Here is a 20531-nt window from a genome sequence, read left to right as displayed (position 1 = left end):
AATTAGAAATGCATGAGTTGGAGGATTTATTTTATAAGGAAAATTTAATAATCACATTCCACTCTGCTTCTTCTATTAAATACAGATAAACATAAAGAGAGTGCATGAAAACAACTGTTTTAGGACCATGGTAAGTAGCATTTTGCCTGCCCCTGTGACCTTCATGCTCCGGCATTACAATAGTGACTACGATATAGCTCAAGAATGAACCCAACTGTGCATAAACAACTACATGCAGGTGCTTTGACACCGTCACCTCCAAGTTGTTCAGAAACGAAACCAATCTTACACAATAGAATTAAAAACATACCTCTACCCGGTTTCAGAATGATCACTGGGTGGCCAGAACACAAACAGAACTATGTAACACTGCAAACAACATAATAATACACATTTTATTCAAAGTGTTCATTGCTCAGTAGTGTCTGACTCTATGACACCCCATGGACTGTAGCCACCAGACGCCTCTGTCCATGGAATTCTCCAGGCAAGAGTACTGGAATAGGTAGCCATTTCCTTCTCCAGGGGATCTTCCCAACCCAGGGAACAAACCTGGGTTTCCCTCATTGCAGACTGACTCTTTACCATCTGAGCCAGGGAAGGGCCCATTTGAAATGAACATAAAACATTCACCAAGATAGGTCATATCATGAGACAATAAAAAAAAATTAAGAGATTTAAAATAATCAAAATCATATAAGAAGTGACATTAGGAAGATGGAATGGGATGTCATCCATTCTCCTTGCACCCACAGACACACTAATTCAACAATACATGGACCTATTCCCCATGTGAGAAATCCAGACACCAGTTGCGAGTCCCCTGAACTCCAGGAGAATGCAAAACCAGCCACCCAGAAGCTGGTTGAAAAATCTGAACCTCCTTCTTACCACACAATCATTCCCCTTGGCAAAGTGCCACACCATTGGGTGGAAACACCAAGCTCACAGCTTTTCCTGGGGAAGGAAGGAAGGAAATATACGGTGTTTCCAATGTTCTGTCTTTTCCAGGGATTGCCCATAAGAATGGTTGCTATGCTGCCTGAATCTGAATACTGACACAAGAGGACCCTAGGTTTAAAGCAAATAAAGATGGTAGTATGGATTTTCATGCACGTATTCAACAAATAGAAGGGAAATAGTGGAAGCATTGGAAGCATTGACAAATTTTCTTTTCTCGGGCTACAAAATTCCTGAGGACTGTGACTGCAGCCTTGAAATTAAAAGATGCTTGCTCCTTGGAAGGAAAGCTACGACAAACTTAGCATATTAAAAAGCAGAGAGATCACTTTGCTGGCAAAGGTCCATATAGTAAAAGAATCGTTTTTTTCCAGTAGTCATGTACAGATATGAGAAGTGAGAGTTGGACCATAAGGAAGATTGAGTGCCAAAGAACCGATGCTTTCAAATTGTATTGCTGGAGAATACTTTTTGAGAGTCCCTTGGACAGCAAGGAGATCAAACCAGTCAATCCTAAAGGAAATCAATCCTGAATATTCATTAGAAGAATTGATGCTGAAGCTGCAGATTCAATACTTTGGCCACCTGATCCAAAGAGCCAACTCATTGGAAAAGACCCACATGCTGGGAAAGATTGAGGACAGGGGGAGAAGAGGGTAGCAGAGGCTGTTATGGTTAGATAGCATCACTGACTCAATAAACATGAATTTGAGCAAACTCTTGGAGATAGTGAAGGACAGAGCAGCCTGGTGTGCTACACTCCACAAGGTTGCAAAGAGTTGTGCATGACTTACCGACTGAACGATAACAACAAATTGACCATAGCCCTCATCTCAGCACAGGGTAAGCAGGCAAAAAATTTAAAAATCCCAGCTTCTCCCTGGGTTAGAGAAAACTGAATCCTGCATTCATATTCCAAATTTTCAAAATGCTGGCCAAGGCTTTGGTCTCCTTTACTCAGAGTGCTAAGGGTGCTTGAGCATTCTAGTGTTTTCTATCTCTACTCTATGTCATTCAAAGATTTGACTTTATATATTCCAGATCCTGGTGCCTTGTTGGATACAGATTCATAATTTTTTCCTCTCAGTCTGCAGTTCACTGTATTAATTTCTTATTGCTGCTGTAACTAGAACCACAGACTTAGTGACTTTACACAGATATTTTGCATTACACTGAAGTTCTCATGTCTGAAATGTGTCTCACTGGGCTTAAACTCAGGTATCAGTAGGTTGTTCTCATTTCTGAAGGCTGTTGGGAGAATTTGTTTACATTTTACAGATTCTAGAGGCTGCCCACATTCACTGGCTCATAGACATCTTGTATCTGCAAAGTCAGTGATGCTAACTTAAGGCTTTCACACAAAGCCTTCTGAATCTTTTCTGCTTCCTTCTTCCATTTTTAAAAGATAATATCCTTATCTTAAAATCAGCTGATTAGCAACCTTAATTCTATCGAAATTTTAATTTCCCCTTGCCAAGCAGCATGCACATCAACAATGAATTTGGGGTGAGAAAATAAAACATATTTGTAACATCATTATTCTACCTAATATACTTTTCTTCTTATTCTCATACCTGGAGAGGTTTACTTTTGCAGAATATAAAAAAAATAACTTTGATGAAGTCCAAATGATCAATTTTTCCTTTTATTGATTATGTTTTTACTGTCATATCTAGAACTCTTTGCCCAAACCTAGATAGATCAGAAGAATTTCTATTTTTCAAATGTTTTTATAGTTTTACATTTTATAATTAAGTTATTGATTCTGAGTTAATTTTTGTGTAAAATGTTAGATAGGTGTTCTTTAGGTAGGTGTTCATTTATTTCTTATGAATATCCAGTTAATCAAAAATAATTTTTGAAGTTTGTCCTTCTAATAAAGTGCTTTTGCAAATTTGTCAAAAATTGCTGGGACATATTTATTTATGTCTGTTTCTGAGTTCTTTGTTTTGTTCAATTGGTTTATATGTCTGTCTGCTGATATCACATAATACTGATTATGTGCCTGTGCATATGTGCTCAGTCATATCTGGCTCCTTGCAACCCCGTGGACTGTAGCCCGCCAGGCTCCTCTGTCCATGGGGTTTCCCAAGCAAGAATACTGGAGTGGGTTGCCATTTCCTCCTCCAGAGGATCTTCTCAATCCAATGATGGAATCAGAATCTCCTGCGTCTCTTGCATTGGCAAGAGGATACTTGATCACTATACCACCTGGAAAGCCCTAAATAAAGGAAAGCAACTGCCCAATGTGGAGCTTGGGCCCATGACTTTGGGATTAAGTCTCATTCTCTACAGACTGAGCTAGCCAGGCATGTATTATTTGAAACAATATGAGACAGTATGATTTTTCCTACTTATGTTTCTTTATAAAAGTCAGTTTAGATACTGTATAGCCTGTAATTTTCCTTAAACATCTTAGAGTAAGTTTATTTTTGTTTACAGCATAATTCATTTTTTAAATTTGAATTTATCCCTTTCTTTCCACTCTCCAACATCACATACACACATACATGCCCACACCTAGACACCGCAGGATTCGTTTTTTATATATTAAACAGGCGCCTTTGAGTTGTAATTCATCTGACAATTAGCATCACTGTTTACATAAATTTGGCAATAATCAGTATTCCTTGGTGACTCTTGCTTCTAAGCAATCTTAGGGTCCTCACATAAATCAACATACTGTTAGATATAAATACCTTCTTGATCCCACTTTATTTTTGAAATAGATTCATCAAAGAGATAACTGTGGAAGTCATTTCCATGACTTTAATAGTGAGGTCATTCACAAATTAATTCTGCACTTTGCCTCTGACCTTTCTAAAAAATATAGTAATGACTCTGATATAATTCAGTTTTTTTTTTTAATACCACCAGCTTCTGTTAAACAGATCTACTTCTTTACACTCAGAAAAGTGGAGCTGCTTCTTCCTTTATATGTCTGCTTTCCTAGTCAAAGATCTACCTGTCACATTCTTAGAATGCTTCGAGTACACACACACACACACACACACACACCCCAATCCAATCCTGATAGCTGTTCTAATAATACCAAGTTTGCAGAATTTGCCTGTTCATCATTCTACCTTGGAGCTTCTTCAGCTCATCTCCTGGTTTCAGTTATGATGAATCACACCATGTATCCCAATTGAGATTAATTTCTACATTGTGTATTTATCTTTGTAATTGCTGCTGCTGCTGCTAAGTCGCTTCAGTCGTGTCCGACTCATATAGCCTAAACCCTGAATGTAAAATGTCATTGTTTATAAGACACACAGCATGAAAAACTCATTGGAAAAGACCCTGATGCTGGGAAAGATTGAAGGCAAAAGGAGAAGAGGGCAGCAGGAGGTGAGATGGTTGGATAGCGTCACTGACTCAATGGTCATGAACTTGGGCAAACTCCAGGATATAGTGAGGGACAGGGAGGCCTGGTGTGCTGCAGTCCATGGGGTTGCAAAGAGTAGGACATGACTTAGTGACTGAATAGCAACAACATGAAAAAATCATAAATTTACATTTAAAGTGTAATGTACTTTGTGATTGCACTATATAATGAACTTAGTTGAAGCTCTTTCATTGTATGTATAATGTGTATCAAAATTTATAAATAATACCTGACATTACTTTTAGGTCTTTAATCACTTTTAGTTTAGTTTTGTATATGATGTTACAGAGTATTCTAATTTCCTTGGTTTACATCTACCTGTCCTATTTTGTCAGTACTACTTACTGAAGAGACTGTATGCTCTCCATTGCATGTTCTTACCTCCTTTGTCATAGATTAATTGATCATGAGTGAGTGAGTTTATTTCTGAGCTTTCTATCTTGTTCCATTGATCTATATATCTGGTTTTATGCCAGTACCATGCAGTTTTGATGATTATATCTTTGTAGTATAGCCTTAAAGTCTCTGTTCTTTCTTGAGACTGTTTTGGCTACTCAAGATCTTTGGTATTTCCATGCAAATTTTAAAACTATTTGTTCTAGTTCTGTGAAAAAATGCCATTGGTATTTTCATACAGATTGCATTGAATCTATAGATTGTCTTGGGTAGTATGGTCATTTAGCAATAGTGATTCTTCCAATCCAATGTTTGTGTCATTTTCAGTTTCTGTCATCAGTCTTATAGTTTTTTAAATACAGGTCTTGTGCTTCCTTAGGTAGGATTCTTCCTAGGTTTTTTTTTTTTTTTTAGTTTTGTTTTCTTTTTTGATGCAGTGGTAAATGAGATTGTTTCCTTAATTACTCTTTCTGATACTTTGCTGTTAGTGTATACAAATGCAACAGATCCCTGTATATTAATTTTATAACCTGAAACTTATAAAATTCACTGATCAACTCTAGTAGTTTTCTAGTGGTGTCTTTAGGGATTATCTGTGTATTGTATCATGTTATCTGCAAACAATGACATTTTTACTTCTCCCATTCCAATTTGGATTCATATTATTTCTCTTTCTTCTCTGATTCTGTATTCAGGACTTCCATAACTATGTTAGATAAAAGTGATGAGGGTGGGCATCCTTGTCTTGTTATTTTGTAATTAACTGTAAATGGAAGGAACCTTGACAATAGCATAAAAATTAATTAAAAATATATTTTGATGCACATGCAGCCTACAACTGTTCTCTAGATTACTTTTTAGTGTACTGCGTATATGCAAATATATTTGTAGAGTAGTTTGAAAGCAAATGAAAGATGTACTTTTAAAATATGGGGAATGATTATGATGATAATTAAGACAATTAATCTGATACTATTGAAATGCCTAGGTGCAACTAGTACTTATTTTTAATGAGTATATTTTATTGACTAGGTGATTGGATGTTAACTCTGCCATTAAGTAGAAAAGAAAAAGATTAGAGTAAATTTAAAAAGGAGAAAAATCTTATTTTGAAAGTAAATAATATACTCATCTAAGATGCTTCTTTTTGGAATTTCTCAGGAAAGAAGTAACTGAAAATGCACAGGGTGGGTCAAAGTATGTTCCTGTCTCTTAAGGCACCATCCCACTCTGGATCTAGCTCCATAAATACTCTTGTCCCTGGCGTAGCATCTTTTTCCCCTCAAATTGTGTATGTGTAAAGATCTCATACAACTGCTCCCAGCTATGGTGATTCGGGGCTGTCATGAAGTGTCAGCAACCATGAGTATCAAAATGTGTCAAGAACTAAATAAAGACCAGGGACTGAATAAAGCACCTGGACACAGAAAACTATACATCATCTCCTTTGCTTCCTTTGTGAACGTTGGCATATACAGTGTATTTTTAGCAGGAAGGGATGGGATGATTTTGCTTAATGCTCGACAGCTGCTCATTAGGCAGATCAGAATGAGATAAGCAGAATGAGATACTGGTTAAAATTGCAGAGTAGGTGCCAGGAGTATTAGATTTCAAGTCTTGTTCACTAACCTTGGGTGACCTTGAAGACTTATCTTCCTCTTGCTCTTCCTGGCTTCTCTAGACTTAGAGCTAGGGCAAGAACATTTTCCCAACATATCAATGGCTTTAGCTGGAATTTGTAAAACTCTGAGGTTCTTGAAGTCACAGGTTTCATTTAAAATCATTGCCCCCAAATTATGTCATTGTGGCTATTCCATTTAGATATGAGTTTCATGAAGAATAAAATGTAAGATGGATATAGGAATGGAACTGTTGATGAAGTTTGACTTGGTGAAAATCTACCTTTGTTGATATTGGCATTTTTTTAATCAAATAGGCCCCAAATGCTTACATTGTTGGGCTCAGTGGGTAAAGAATCCACTTGCAGTGCAGGAGATGCAGGTTTGATCCCTGAGTTGGGAAGATTCCCTAGAGAAGGGCGTGGCAACCCACTGCAGTATTCTTGCCTAGAGAATCCCATGGACAGAGGAGCCTGGCAGGCTACAATTCATAGGGTCACAAAGAGTAGGACATGACTGAAGCAGCTGAGCACGCACACACACTTATCTTAACTTATGTATGTTAGTCACTCGGTCACATCCAACTCTTGATGACCCCATGGCCTTATAGCCTACCAGGCTCCTCTGTCCATGGAATTTTCCAGGCAAGAGTGGGTCGCCATGACAAGCACACTTACCTTGTCATTAGATAATTCTGTTTCACCTCAACCCAACTAAATGCATCCAAATATGATATGTACAATCAAATGCAAGCATATACTGTGGTCGGATTGAGTAAAGGTAGTCAGTTGCAAAATTCAATAACTTTCTGGTTATCCACCATTCAGTGTTTTTTCATCTAGTTACTCTTCCCCAGCTGGAGAGATGAGATGGTCTTTCATTTTGCAACTTCTAAAAAATAAGTGAGACTTTCACTTATTCAATTATTGAGGTTAGCAAAATGAATAAATTTCATTGTCAGTATTTAAAAATATTTTTGGTCTATAACCTGAGTTTCTTTTTCAGACCCTTGAATTATAAGACAATAACTTAATGATGAGATGAAAATAGCTCCTTTCAAAGAAATTACTTTACATTCCAGCATGTCAGGAGTTCAAAAGAGTTTTGTATTTCTTCAACAGTGATGACTGTGTTGAGTGTTTCGCTGTAGACTGTTCCTTTTCAGTATAATATTGACAATATTGATCTGATTGCTGGAAAATGTATAATTTGACCTTAGCTTGTTAACATATAATTTTTAAAGTAGCATTGTCCTCTTTCATGTTTTACCACTTATAATGGTAATTTGAATGAGCAATATTTTTAAAAATCCTGGTAGTGAAAATATGGTGCAGCTGTAGTCTGATCCATGTAAATGGACTTAGTGATGGTCTCTGATATGGCTGATCACCTGGAGAACCACGAGGATCCTGATCAGTGAGCCAGGCTGATTCTGTATCCTGCTGAGAATAAAGAAGCCAATGTTGGCTGTCGGCTTCCACAAATAAGTTGCCATGGTCAGCATTTATGATTCCAATGAGCTTCTGCTGCCAGCGTCTGAGATGCTGTGGGCCTATGCCAACGTTTGGACTGAGTCTGTGCCCGAGTTCCTCAGGACATTCATGTCGTCAGTGCATTTCTGTGCACAGATGTGACTCACTGTATACGTTTCCATTACAATGGGTGACACAGTAATAAAGCCATTTCTTCTTTAAACACTGTTTTTATCAGGCCCCTCCAAGAAAAACATAACGTAAAATGCACACGCAAAATCAGATGCCACTGCTGTAAGTTCTCCCGGGGAATGCAGTTCAGGGTCCACATTCCATGAAGATGCAAGAAAAATGACACCAAGAAATACACATGATGGGCAGTCAGCACATAATCAAGTGATGATAATGAAGCTGGATAAACGGTCACAGCCTGTAAATAAGTCATAGGTCAAATTCATTTTATCTTTTGCTTCAATTCAAGTTGGTTTTTAGTACTTAAGCCCACAAAGGGAAAATGCCTTAACAATTCTTAGCCTATGGTCAATATGAGTACAAGAGGGGGTATAACATCATGTACTAATGAGGGACATTTGAGGAAAGTAAAATCTGTACTTTTGGCAATACATTTTCCTCTAGAAGATAAAACCAGTCAATATTTTGGAAATATTTAAGTCTTCACTAAAACATTGAGCTTTATCTGATCTCGGTAAAACTAGTTCTTGCAGCAGAAGTCAGCCCTTATCTTTTTTTTTTTCCACAGAAAATTCACATAGAATATAAGCCAACTTCTTAATGAAAATCTGGTTTCAGCTATCCACAGAGGGTGAAATTGGTAAAATAAGTTAACTCCTCTCTGCTAGAGCTAGCTTTTTTTTTTTCCTTTGACAAATACCTCCGGCTACCCAGGGTACACTTCTCTCTGAGAACTGTGTTTTCCCCAAGATGAGCCCTGAAGGAGGTGTGGACCAAGGGACTTTGCTCTCTGGACCAGATATGACCAGGAGACAACTATTAAACTCCACCTGAGTAAGCTCATTGTTTGACCAGCTGTCCATTTTGTATCTGTTGCTGATGTTTGCTGCTGTTGTTCAGTTCTATGCTACTCTATGTTAAGTCACTTCAGTCGTGTCCGACTCTGTGTGACCCTATAAGACGGTAGCCCACCAGGCTCCCCCGTCCCTGGGATTCTCCAGGCAAGAACACTGGAGTGGGTTGCCATTTGCTTCTCCAATGCATGAAAGTGAAAAGTGAAAGTGAAGTCGCTCAGTTGAGTCTGACCCTCAGCAACCCCATGGACTGCAGCCTACCAGGCTCCTCCGTCCATGGGATTTTCCAGGCAAGAGTACTGGAGTGGGGTGCCTTTGGCTTCTCCGTGTTCAGTTCTAAGTCATGTCCAACTCTTTGATACCACATGGACTGCGGCCAGGCTTTCCTGTTCTTCACTATTCCCCAACTTTCAAGCAAGAATTCCAAATAAGAGTCTCCAAGAGATGGAGCTGAATTCTGTTCCCCTTGAGTGTGGCCTGGATTCAGCCACTCTCAGTAATGAATGACAAATGTGATATATGACACTAATGAGATTAGCTTATAAAAAGATGGTGACCTCTGCCTTGAATTCTCTTGCTCTCTCTCTGCGATCTCTCACTGAGGGGGAAGCAAGCTGTCCTGGCTTTTAAGCAGCCCTCTTGTGAGGCCCATGTGGTGAAGCCCTAAACCTTATGGTCAACAGCCAGAGAGGAACTGAGTCTGCCAACAACCCCAGTCTTGAGCTTGGAAGTGCAAACCCTCATCCTAGTCGAATCTTTGGATGAGTGTACCCCAAGGTGAGAATGTGTCTGAAACTTAGTGAAAGACCTTGAGTCTGAACCATATGGATGAGAAGCTCTCAGAGTCTTGGCTTTCAGAAACTGTGTGAGATAATGCATATTTATTATTTTAAGATGTTGAATTCAGGTTGGGGGTAATTTGTTACATAGCAATAAAAAAACGATACAGTTGGTTTCCATGTAATAGTGGTAAAACTCTTGTATCTACATCTCTAGCCTGTTCTTTCATCAGCTTCTTTTAAAGACATCCCCACCCCTCCCTGTGACTTAAACAATTCTAATTGCCAAAGATTCTGTCTTTGGTCCCCTTTTCTTCTTACTCCAAAATCTTAGGTGATCTTATTTGCCTATATAGCTTCAAAAATCAATCAAAACTTAAATATTGATATGCATTGTCTTGACCAAGGTTTTTCAGCTGTGGAACTTTCAATATTTTGGATAGGATCAGCCTTGTTGGGAGGAACTCTCCAAGGTGTTTTAAGATGTTTAACAGCATCCCTAACCTCTGTACTCTAGATGCCAGGAATAGCCTCCAATCCCTCAGCATTGAACACCAAAAATATCCAACTATAACCCCCAGAATGGCAGTCAATAATATAGTTTTCTGAGGGTAACTGTTGCAGACCGTTGTGCAGAGATTCAGATACATAGATCCATCCACCTATCTAAGCTTTACTGAAGGTCTCCACTTGCATAGTAGTCTAGTAGATGAAAATATCAGATCACCTTACCTGCTTTCTGAGAAACCTGAGAAATGTATGGAGGTCAAGAAGCAGTCATTAGAATTGGACATGGAACAACAGACCGGTTCCAAATTGGGAAAGGAGTACATCAAGGCTGTGTATTGTCACCCTGCTTATTTAACTTCTATGCAGAGTACATCAAGCGAAATGCCGGGTTGGATGAAGCACAAGCTGAAATCAAGATTGCCAGGAGAAATATCAATAACCACAGATATGCAGATGATACCACCCTTATGGCAGAAAGTGAGAAGAACTAAAAAGCCTCTAGATGAAAGTGAAAGAGGAGAGTGAAAAAGTTGGCTTAAACTCAACATTCAGAAAACTAAGATCATGACATCTGGTCCCATGATTCATGGCAAATAGATGGGGAAACAATGGAAACAATGACAGACTTTATTTTTTTGGGCTCCAAAATCACTGCAGATGGTGACTGCAGCCATGAAATTAATAAACGTTTGCTCCTTGGAAGAAAAGATTTGACCCAACCTAGAAAGCATATTAAAAAGCAGAGATGTCATTTTGCCAGCAAAGGTCCATCCAGTCAAAGCTATGGTTTTTCCAGTAGTCATATATGGATGTGAGAGTTGGACCATAAGGAAGACCGAGCACCAAAGAATTGATGCTTTTGAACTGTGATGTTGGAGAAGACTCTTGAGAGTATAAAGGAAATCAGTCCTGAATATTCACTGAAAGGACTGCTGCTGAAGCTGAAACTCCAATATTTTGGCACCTGATGCGAAGAGCCAACTCATTAGAAAAGGCCCTGATGCTGGGAAAGATTGAGGGAAATTGAAGAGGCGGACAACAGAAGATGAGATAGTTGGATGGCATCACCAACTCAATGGACATGAGTTTGAGCAAGCTCCTGGAGATTGTGAAGGACAGGGAAGTTTTTTTTTTTTTTGGTACTTTTGTTTTTTGTTTTTTAATTTTATTTTTATTTTTAAACTTTACAATATTGTATTAGTTTTGCCAAACATCGAAATGAATCTGTCACAGGTATACCCATGCTCCCCATCCTGAACCCTCCTCCCTCCTCCCTCCCTGTACCCTCCCTCTGGGTCGTCCCAGTGCACCAGCCCCAAGCATCCAGTATCGTGCATCGAACCTGGACTGGTGACTCGTTTCATACATGATATTATATATGTTTCAATGCCATTCTCCCAAATCTCCCCACCCTCTCCCTCTCCCTCTCCCACAGAGTCCATAAGACTGATCTATACATCAGTGTCTCTTTTGCTGTCTCATACACAGGGTTATTGTTACCATCTTTCTAAATTCCATATATACGTGTTAGTATACTGTATTGGTGTTTTTCTTTCTGGCTTACTTCACTCTGTATAATAGGCTCCAGTTTCATCCACCTCATTAGAACTGATTCAAATGTATTCTTTTTAATGGCTGAGTAATACTCCATTGTATATATGTACCACAGCTTTCTTATCCATTCATCTGCTGATGGGCATCTAGGTTGCTTCCATGTCCTGGCTATTATAAACAGTGCTGCGATGAACATTGGGGTACACATGTCTCTTTCCCTTCTGGTTTCCTCAGTGTGTATGCCCAGCAGTGGGATTGCTGGGTCATAAGGCAAGTCTATTTCCAGTTTTTTAAGGAATCTTCACACTGTTCTCCATAGTGGCTGTACTAGTTTGCATTCCCACCAACAGTGTAAGAGGGTTCCCTTTTCTCCACACCCTCTCCAGCATTTATTGCTTGTAGACTTTTGGATCGCAGCCATTCTGACTGGCGTGAAATGGTACCTCATAGTGGTTTTGATTTGCATTTCTCTGATAATGAGTGATGTTGAGCACCTTTTCATGTGTTTGTTAGCCAACTGTATGTCTTCTTTGGAGAAATGTCTATTTAGTTCTTTGGCCCATTTTTGGATTAGGTCATTTATTTTTCTGGAGTTGAGCTGTAGGAGTTGCTTGTATATTTTTGAGATTAGTTGTTTGTCAGTTGCTTCATTTGCTATTATTTTCTCCCATTCTGAAGGCTGCCTTTTCACCTTGCTAATAGTTTCCTTTGATGTGCAGAAGCTTTTAAGTTTAATTAGGTCCCATTTGTTTATTTTTGCTTTTATTTCCAATATTCTGGGAGGTGGGTCATAGAGGATCCTGCTGTGATGTATGTCGGAGAATGTTTTGCCTATGTTCTCCTCTAGGAGTTTTATAGTTTCTGGTCTTACGTTGAGATCTTTAATCCATTTTGAGTTTATTTTTGTGTATGGTGTTAGTTTCATTCTTTTACAAGTGGTTGACCAGTTTTCCCAGCACCACTTGTTAAAGAGATTGTCTTTAATCCATTGTATATTCTTGCCTCCTTTGTCAAAGATAAGGTGTCCATAGGTGCATGGATTTATCTCTGGGCTTTCTATTTTGTTCCATTGATCAATATTTCAGGACAGGGAAGTTTGACGTGCTGCAGTCCATGGGGTTGCAAAGAGTTGGACATGACAGAGCAACTGAACAACAACAACTTCAACACAGCCAACTTTGATGTTTAGTATTGCCTTCTCATCATTTTGTTGTTAAGCCCATCTTTTGTGTTGGTCTCTTCCCTGTGTTGGTCTCTTCCATGTCTTTGCACATGCCTCTTCTGCCTAGAATGTGATCTGCTTTCCTCTTCATTGCGCTTATTCTCAACTAGCTCTCAGATCTCATCTAGAATGACACTTCTTCAAGGAAGACCTCTCTGATTGCCACAGACTAGGGTTAGTCCCCCTAGCATGAGCTCAGGCAGTTTCTGCCTCTTCTTCTTAAGAGTTACAATTATCTTTGGAAATTTGAGTGTTTGTCCCAACACCAAGAATTTTAGCTTCATTAATGAGAGTATCTGTCCATATTCCTTTACCTTTATATAGCTCATACCTGTGTGGTGTGTTTTCACCAGTTTCCCTGGTGGCTCAGATGGTAAAGAGTCTGCCTGCAGTGCGGGAGACCCAGGTTCAATCCCTGGATCAGGAAGATCCCCTGGAGACTGGAATGGCAACCCATTGCAGTATTCTTGCCTGGGAAATTCCATGGACAGAGGAGCTGGGTGGGCTGCAGTCCATGATGTGGCACAGTTGGACATGGACAAGCGACTAACACTTTCACTTTCATGCTAAACTTTAGGTTTGAGTCACTATTCCTCTAAGAGACAAAGAACATTATTGAAATAATAAAATTCAAAACTGCTATCAGAGTTAATGAACCAACTGGTGAAACCATGCACAACATAAATAGCAAAATATAAACAAAGAAAAGTGAACTTTGATTCTGAAAAGTGTCAAAATACTTCAGTTTTAAAAGTGTAAATAAAACTGCTTTATTTTTACCAGAAATTATAGTACAACAGATATAGTTAAGCACACTAAAATATTCTATGTGGCTAAATGTAATATAAATAATTAAAATTTAAGAAAACTGACATATCTATGACAAAGTATTCTTATTTTTATATTTAAAGAATTTTAACAAGTTAATAAGAAGGCAAATTATTTGTTTCAAATAAAGAAAAAAGAGGAGAATATGTAAAAATCAGAAATTAACAATAAATAGTATTTGAATGAAAATAATAATACATTCTGGTTTTATAATAGCAAAACATTGGGAACCTATATATCCAGTGTAGAAGACTAATTAAAAACCCATGTCTCTCTAAAATAAAATTTTATTCAGAAAATAAAACTGAGACTATAAATCTATATTTGTTAACAAGGAAGTATTTGTGTGTTTCTAAATACACATTCCAACACATATATTTTTTCACACAGTTAAGTGAAAAAAAGTACGTTTACAAAATATGGATATTACTATGACCATTTTCATAAGAATGTGTGTTTTGTGAGTGTGTCCCGAGAAACATGGTAGTGTGGGGATGATGTTTGGACAATGGAATTCTATTTTTACTTTATGTATTGTTTATGATGCATATCTATTTTGTTTATAATCAGAAGAAAAATGGTAGAGTATTTTGGAAAAATAATAAAAAATAAACTTAAAGATCTTAAATGTTTGTATGAAATAAAATGTATCTTAAGAATTTTAGCCCCAAGGATCTTTGTCCTGGAGATATTGTTTCTTTAAAAAAAAAAGAATCTCTGCTGCTGTATCCTATCTAAAGCTTTCTTCCATAGCTTCTAACTCCAATGCCAGCTTTCAATAATGTAATCCTGCATATTTATACAACTATCAAAATTCAATTCAGAATTTTAAACCTTCCTAAAACTCATCCATCACATTAGTAAAGAAAATTGGGTTACGCCTTACATCCCTAATGAAAATTAAAGCCATCTGCTAATTCCATAGCAGACTTCACCTAACTGTTTTGCAAAAGCATGTAACTTGAGTAAAAAGAAAAGAAGCAAGCGGAGTCTCAGATCTTCTTTAATCTTTGTCTGAGCACCATGCACTGGGGACCCAGCCATCAACAGAGGGGAGTCTTTTGCATAGGGGGCTTCTTCACAAAAGAAACTGTCTTGTTTGTTCCTGAATTTTGTTTCGGTTTCATCATGATTAGCAAATGAGCTGGACTTGAGGTGGCTCAGAGGCAGACTGTTAAACCACCACCTTATCTTTCTTTTGCCACAGATTTTCTGCTAAAGCCTAGGGGCCAAATTTAGAGAGGTTGATGTAACAGATGTGCTCATAAAATTGAATGCATACCTGTCCTGCCTATCAAAGAGCCCTCAAAAATTTCCCCTTGCACGATGTTCTGATTTTCTTGTCCTACCTGTAAAGATCCCAGTAGGGAAAGTTTCTGCCCCATCTTCCGAGCAGGCTGGCAGTCCCAGCTTTGAGACTGTTCGCGATGAGGTCTTTGCAAATAAGCCCAAGTTACATCATGTCAACTTCAAATGAAATCATAACACAAAAACAAAACATTCATAAATTGAGAGAAATTACAGAGCACCAAATGAGATATAAGAATTTTATCTCCTCATTTGTATATTCCTGTTTCCTTGTCTATAAACATATGTTTGCACATGCTGTGTATTGATAGATTAACATATAAAATTACAACTTTGCATTCATAACACTGTAGTTAAGGTCGTCTCCACATTTATATTTCTTCGGTGTTTTTTTATCTGAACCATAAACATCCTCTCTGGGCTGAAACTTTGGCAAAGGGTGAAAAACTAGAAGTGTGTTCATCTTTCTCCTAAAAATGAAATAAATTTCATAGAAATGCTTAGATCTTTTTCAATATTTTTTTAGTTGACCTAATAAAAACAGTCTTTAAAAAATTAAAGTATAAAAAATGTATACATAAAAAATGCTAACAATGATTTCAAACAGAAAACAAATAGAATACTTTCTATTTTAGGAAGAATGGAGCATGTGGTTTTAAATCTAACAATACTTTTTAAAATTTTTTAAATTTTAGGATCTTCTGACTAGAAAAATAATGTTAATGCCATTTCAAGTTAAACACTTTTAAAAACTCCAAAAACAACAGTAGAAGCCTACTTAACTTTTGGCAAGATTATTAAATATTGTTTATGACATAACTGACCATGTTTTCTTCTAAATGATGCTAATAAAATAGGAAAGCTGTTAAATTATATAATCACACAGGTTTTAAAATGTATTATTTTAGATGTAAAGAGTCAATCAGGTTTATCAACGGTGTTAACATTAGTTTGAAACTGAGTGAGTTCAATATCCTGCTTTGAAGTAAATGGCTTAAAAGATTTATAAATTTGAAAAGATAATAAAACTTTAAAAGTCAAATGTATTTACTGGTTAGGTTATTTATTATATATTATTGAAGCTTTCATTATTCTCATGGCAGTTCTGGGGACTAATTACTTTAACCAAGTTGCTTGTTTGTTTGTATAGATATTCCTTTTATTGATCAGAAAAATGTGTTTTGAAAATTAAATCTCTAGCAACAGTAGGTTAAATACAAGGTTAATGATTTTTGAATCACACAGAGTTTGTTTTATTACTTAAGAATGTTTGTAAGTCCTTGTTTTGATACTTTCCAAACATTCTCCAAAAAACCTTTCCTATTTGTTTTAAATTTTGGAAGTGAGAAAAACGTGTATTTTGTGGAATGTCGGACGTATGTTTATTCACAGTTAGCTGTGAAGCATGTGGAGTAAATTTTCCTTACAGAACACAGTGTTACCAGTTCAGATTGGGAAATATATGGCTGAAATGCTTTGGGGGGTTGCACATTGAATTTGAAAATCCTTCATGATATTTGGTGATTCTAAGGAGTTCGGTCACAGCTATACAGACACACGCACAGTATATCAGAGCGTGGAGGGGGAAATAAACGAGCAATTGTCCAGAGTTGTAAACACAAACTTTTGACTGATCACCCGCATGTTGCTAAGTTATGCGCTGGTACCCAAAGGCTCTGTTTTCCTATAGCCTGACTTCTGCTGCTGCCGTGGTCTCCCGGGAGTGTGACGGTACGTGGGCTCCACTGCCCTGGAGCCTACAGCATGTATGATTTAGTTCCTCTGCATCCATCAACACTCACCATGCTGCGCTTTTGGACCTGCTCACACTTCACTGCCTAGCAGCAAATGCTTCATGGCATCATTCCCTGTGGACTCGATCAGACTAAGTCACTCACCTTGCAAGCCGGGAGGCCAGTGATGGGTCTGAACCAGGAAGAACCAACAGATCTAACACAGGGCAGAGAGTGACATTACTCAAGATGCTGAGCTTAAACTTTATTTCCTGCTCTGTAAAATATACGTTTCACACACTTCGCTTCCCTACTGCTTTTTTTTTTGGGGGGGTGCATAAACATTTCCATTTTTCATTTTTATTTTTTTTTACACCAAGGTAGCACTTTACAAATACAAATGATTCTCAACTTGGTTTATTCATACACTGAAGTTTTCAACAGGAAAAGTAGATGGTTTCTGAAGTCTTTATTCCTCTTTTTGAAATGGGTAGGCATTTTGGAGAAGGAGGAATTTCTTTAATACATGTAATAGGCCCTTGAAATTCAGAAAATAAAGATTATTATCCCTTTTTTTTTCTTACCTGTCTTTTTATCCAGGAATAATGGAAGAACAGGTAGAAGAAAAAGGTCCTGTCCAAAATGGTGTGTAGCATATGGACCCACTGGCAGTAATTCAATAAATGAATGGAGTGAAGGCATAAATGCACAAGAGAGGTATTGTTTTTATAGGAGGTAGATGGCCATTTTACCCACTCGTCTCCTGGAAATACTCCTTTTTAAAGTTAACTTTTGGAGAAGGCAATGGCACCCCACTCCAGTAGTCTTGCCTGGAACATCCCACTGATGGAGGAGCCTAGTAGGTTGCAGTCCATTGGGTCGCTAAGAGTCAGACACGACTGAGCGACTTCACTTTCACTTTTCACTTTCATGCATTGGAGAAGGAAATGGCAACCCACTCCAGTGTTCTTGCCTGGAGAATCCCAGGGACGGGGGAGCCTGGTGGGCTGCCGTCTATGGAGTCGCACAGAGTCGGACACGACTGAAGTGACTTAGCAGCAAAGTTAACTTTTACTAGAATATAGTTGCTTTTCAATGTTGTGTTGGTTTCTATTGTACAGAAAAAAGAATCTGCCATACATATACACAGCCTCTTCCTTTGGATTTCTTTCCCACTCAGGTCATGTCTTAATAGGACTTCTCTTAAGCAGAAAACCTGTCACCTGGCATTAGCGTTGTTTATTTATCACATCACTGTGAAATTTAAAGTGACTGCCTAACTGGCTGCTGTCCTTTCCTGCTCTTTCTAACTCCTGGTTATCTCATCTGTTAGCAACAAACCTGGACTCTTATAGTATCAGTCATATTTAACACTATATATATTTGTATATATTATATACATTATATGCATATATTTATTACTATATATTAAGTAAAGTATTAGCATACTTAAAGTATTGTTCAGACTTGCAGTATCATGACACTGTCAGTGTTTCTTAATACAAAGCTACGGTGCACTCTTAACTTGTATTTTGACTACATGCAGCCGCTACTCCTATTACAGTCTAATCTCCCAGCCTTCCGGGTTTTTTTTTTGGTTTGTTGTATTTTTAAATTTAGAATATACTCATATTTGCATTATCTACAGAACTCTCTCACACAAAGTAGGGGCACAATATACATGTGTTGAATGAAGAGGCTTTCCTCTTCTTTACACAAAGAATTCTCTCAGTTCCAAGATTTTAAGAACTTTTAAAAGGTGTTTCCTAATATGCGGATAGACTTCAATATGTTATATTAAATTCCTGTGTTACAACACGTATTTAAGCAAAGCAAATAGTCTTGTGAGTTTGTATAAGCAAAGAGTCTGTGAGTCTTTATTTGTTTGATATTTAGTTCCTAAAGACCTAAGAACTTCCATATTGGGTCAGAACTGTGATCTATCCAATAGAGTATTTTATATCTGGAAGTGGTACCAAGACATCAATTGTAAGAAGACACAGCTGTCCTCCCAGACATTAGAGGTGTGTTCCAGAACACCTTACTTTTCTTCAGTAACCTGGAATGAGTCCTTCATACTTGAAATTATGTTTTGGAATCATTTGTTTAAATACTATGAAGTTGAAAGTGTTAGTCTCTCAGTTGTGTTTGACTCTTTGTGACCCCATAGACTATAGCCCACCAGGATCCTCTGTCCGTGGGATTTCCCAGGCAATAATACTGGAGGGGGTTGTCATTCCCTCCTCCAGGGATTCTTCCCAACCCAGGGATGGAACCTGGGTTTCCTGTATTGCAAGCAGACTTGTTACTGCTGAGCCATCAAGGAAGTCCCTTAAATACTATGCCAGAACTCTTGTGTATGCTGTTATATAAAGAGCATTTTACATCCCATATAAGTAAAGTATTCAGTACTTAAGTATTACATCAGTAGTACAGAATATCCATGTATAAGACTATGAATAGTTTGGTTATACATTTTTCTCCAAGCTGAACTCCTTTTAAGTTTAAGAGAGTTCCTAATTCTAACAAAGTCTGCTAACAGCCTGATCACATCCTTCATGATTTCAAAAAGTTCAGTTCTGTTGCTTTCCATCCTTCTCTCTCTAGACTGAAGAAATCTCATCTTTCTATTGTGTCCTCATAGAGAAATGACCCTGTATCATTCCACTTTTAAAAATTTTGAGTCATCTTACAGGCTCTGAAATGAAACAACAAAAAAGGAAGGTCTATGTAATTTAATTTCACAGAAGTCAAGAAAATTGCACCCCTGATATAATTTGGGAAAGACAGCCTTTGAAAACACTTTGACAATCACCGTACCCCAAGACTTACAGGAAGTCAAGGTATCCCTCACAGTCGCTTTCACCATCATCTTTCTGGTTCACCATCGGCGTCAATGGCTGCATGAGGCACAATCTGCTACCAATACTTCTTCAGACACGATCGGCAGTCAGAGGATCAGCAATGATTTCTGCCCCTACTGCACTATAGTTTACTACTACACTCTTATTCAATGTGTTCAACGTCAGACACCTGCACAGATTCACTCGTCAAGACATGTTCTGGCATAGACACTGAGGCTTAAGTAACATCAGAAGCTGAAACAGCCTCTGGGACTGTGCGCTCTGCTAAAGACACGTCTTTGGTTCCACCTGAGTCCAGCACTTGCTCAGGAATGATGACCTTCTCAGATATGTGTACTTCTTCCATAATATCTGAGCACTGAGCATGCTTTATAACAATATTCTGGATAGCATCTTGGATTACAAACTGAGCCTGGGTCACTGGGAACAAAGTTAGACACAGTTACGTCTGAGTCCACAACATCTGAAACAAAACGTCTCTTGTACTTCCACAACAACTAGATCACCATCCATGTGTGTAGCATTAGCTCCTCACGGGACTCTTGTGATGCTCAAATGGGAATATATAGGAAGTGTTCGGAAAAACTGTGGCATCAAAAAAACGAGCTTGGCTCTTGTGGGTGTAATTCAAGTCCATCTTCACCCATGGCCATTCATTCTCACCAGTCCCAACTCCTGACGAGTGTGTGGGTGGCCGGTGATGGCGGCCTCCTATTCTTCTTTTGCATGTCTTCTTCTGCTAGCAAATGAGTCTATTCTGCCCCTCCACCATCTTGAATTTACAGATGGCATTTGCAAAGACTAGCATCAGAGTCTACATATTTTTTTAGCCCATCTATATATAAAGGTGGC

At 38.1% G+C, this 20531-nt stretch overlaps 1 pseudogene; it reads right to left on the bottom strand.

Annotated features, from left to right (window-relative positions):
• Nucleotides 1-19643: 19643 nt before the first annotated feature.
• LOC129622694 (zinc finger X-chromosomal protein-like) lies at nucleotides 19644-20326 on the bottom strand (annotated as a pseudogene).
• Between the last annotated feature and the right edge of the window lie 205 nt (nucleotides 20327-20531).

The sequence above is a fragment of the Bubalus kerabau genome, chromosome 11 (assembly GCF_029407905.1).
Source record: "Bubalus kerabau isolate K-KA32 ecotype Philippines breed swamp buffalo chromosome 11, PCC_UOA_SB_1v2, whole genome shotgun sequence".
NCBI lineage: Eukaryota > Metazoa > Chordata > Mammalia > Artiodactyla > Bovidae > Bubalus > Bubalus kerabau.
The sequence above is the reverse complement of the archived record's forward strand: the minus strand, read 5'-3'. Positions and strand labels throughout refer to the sequence as shown.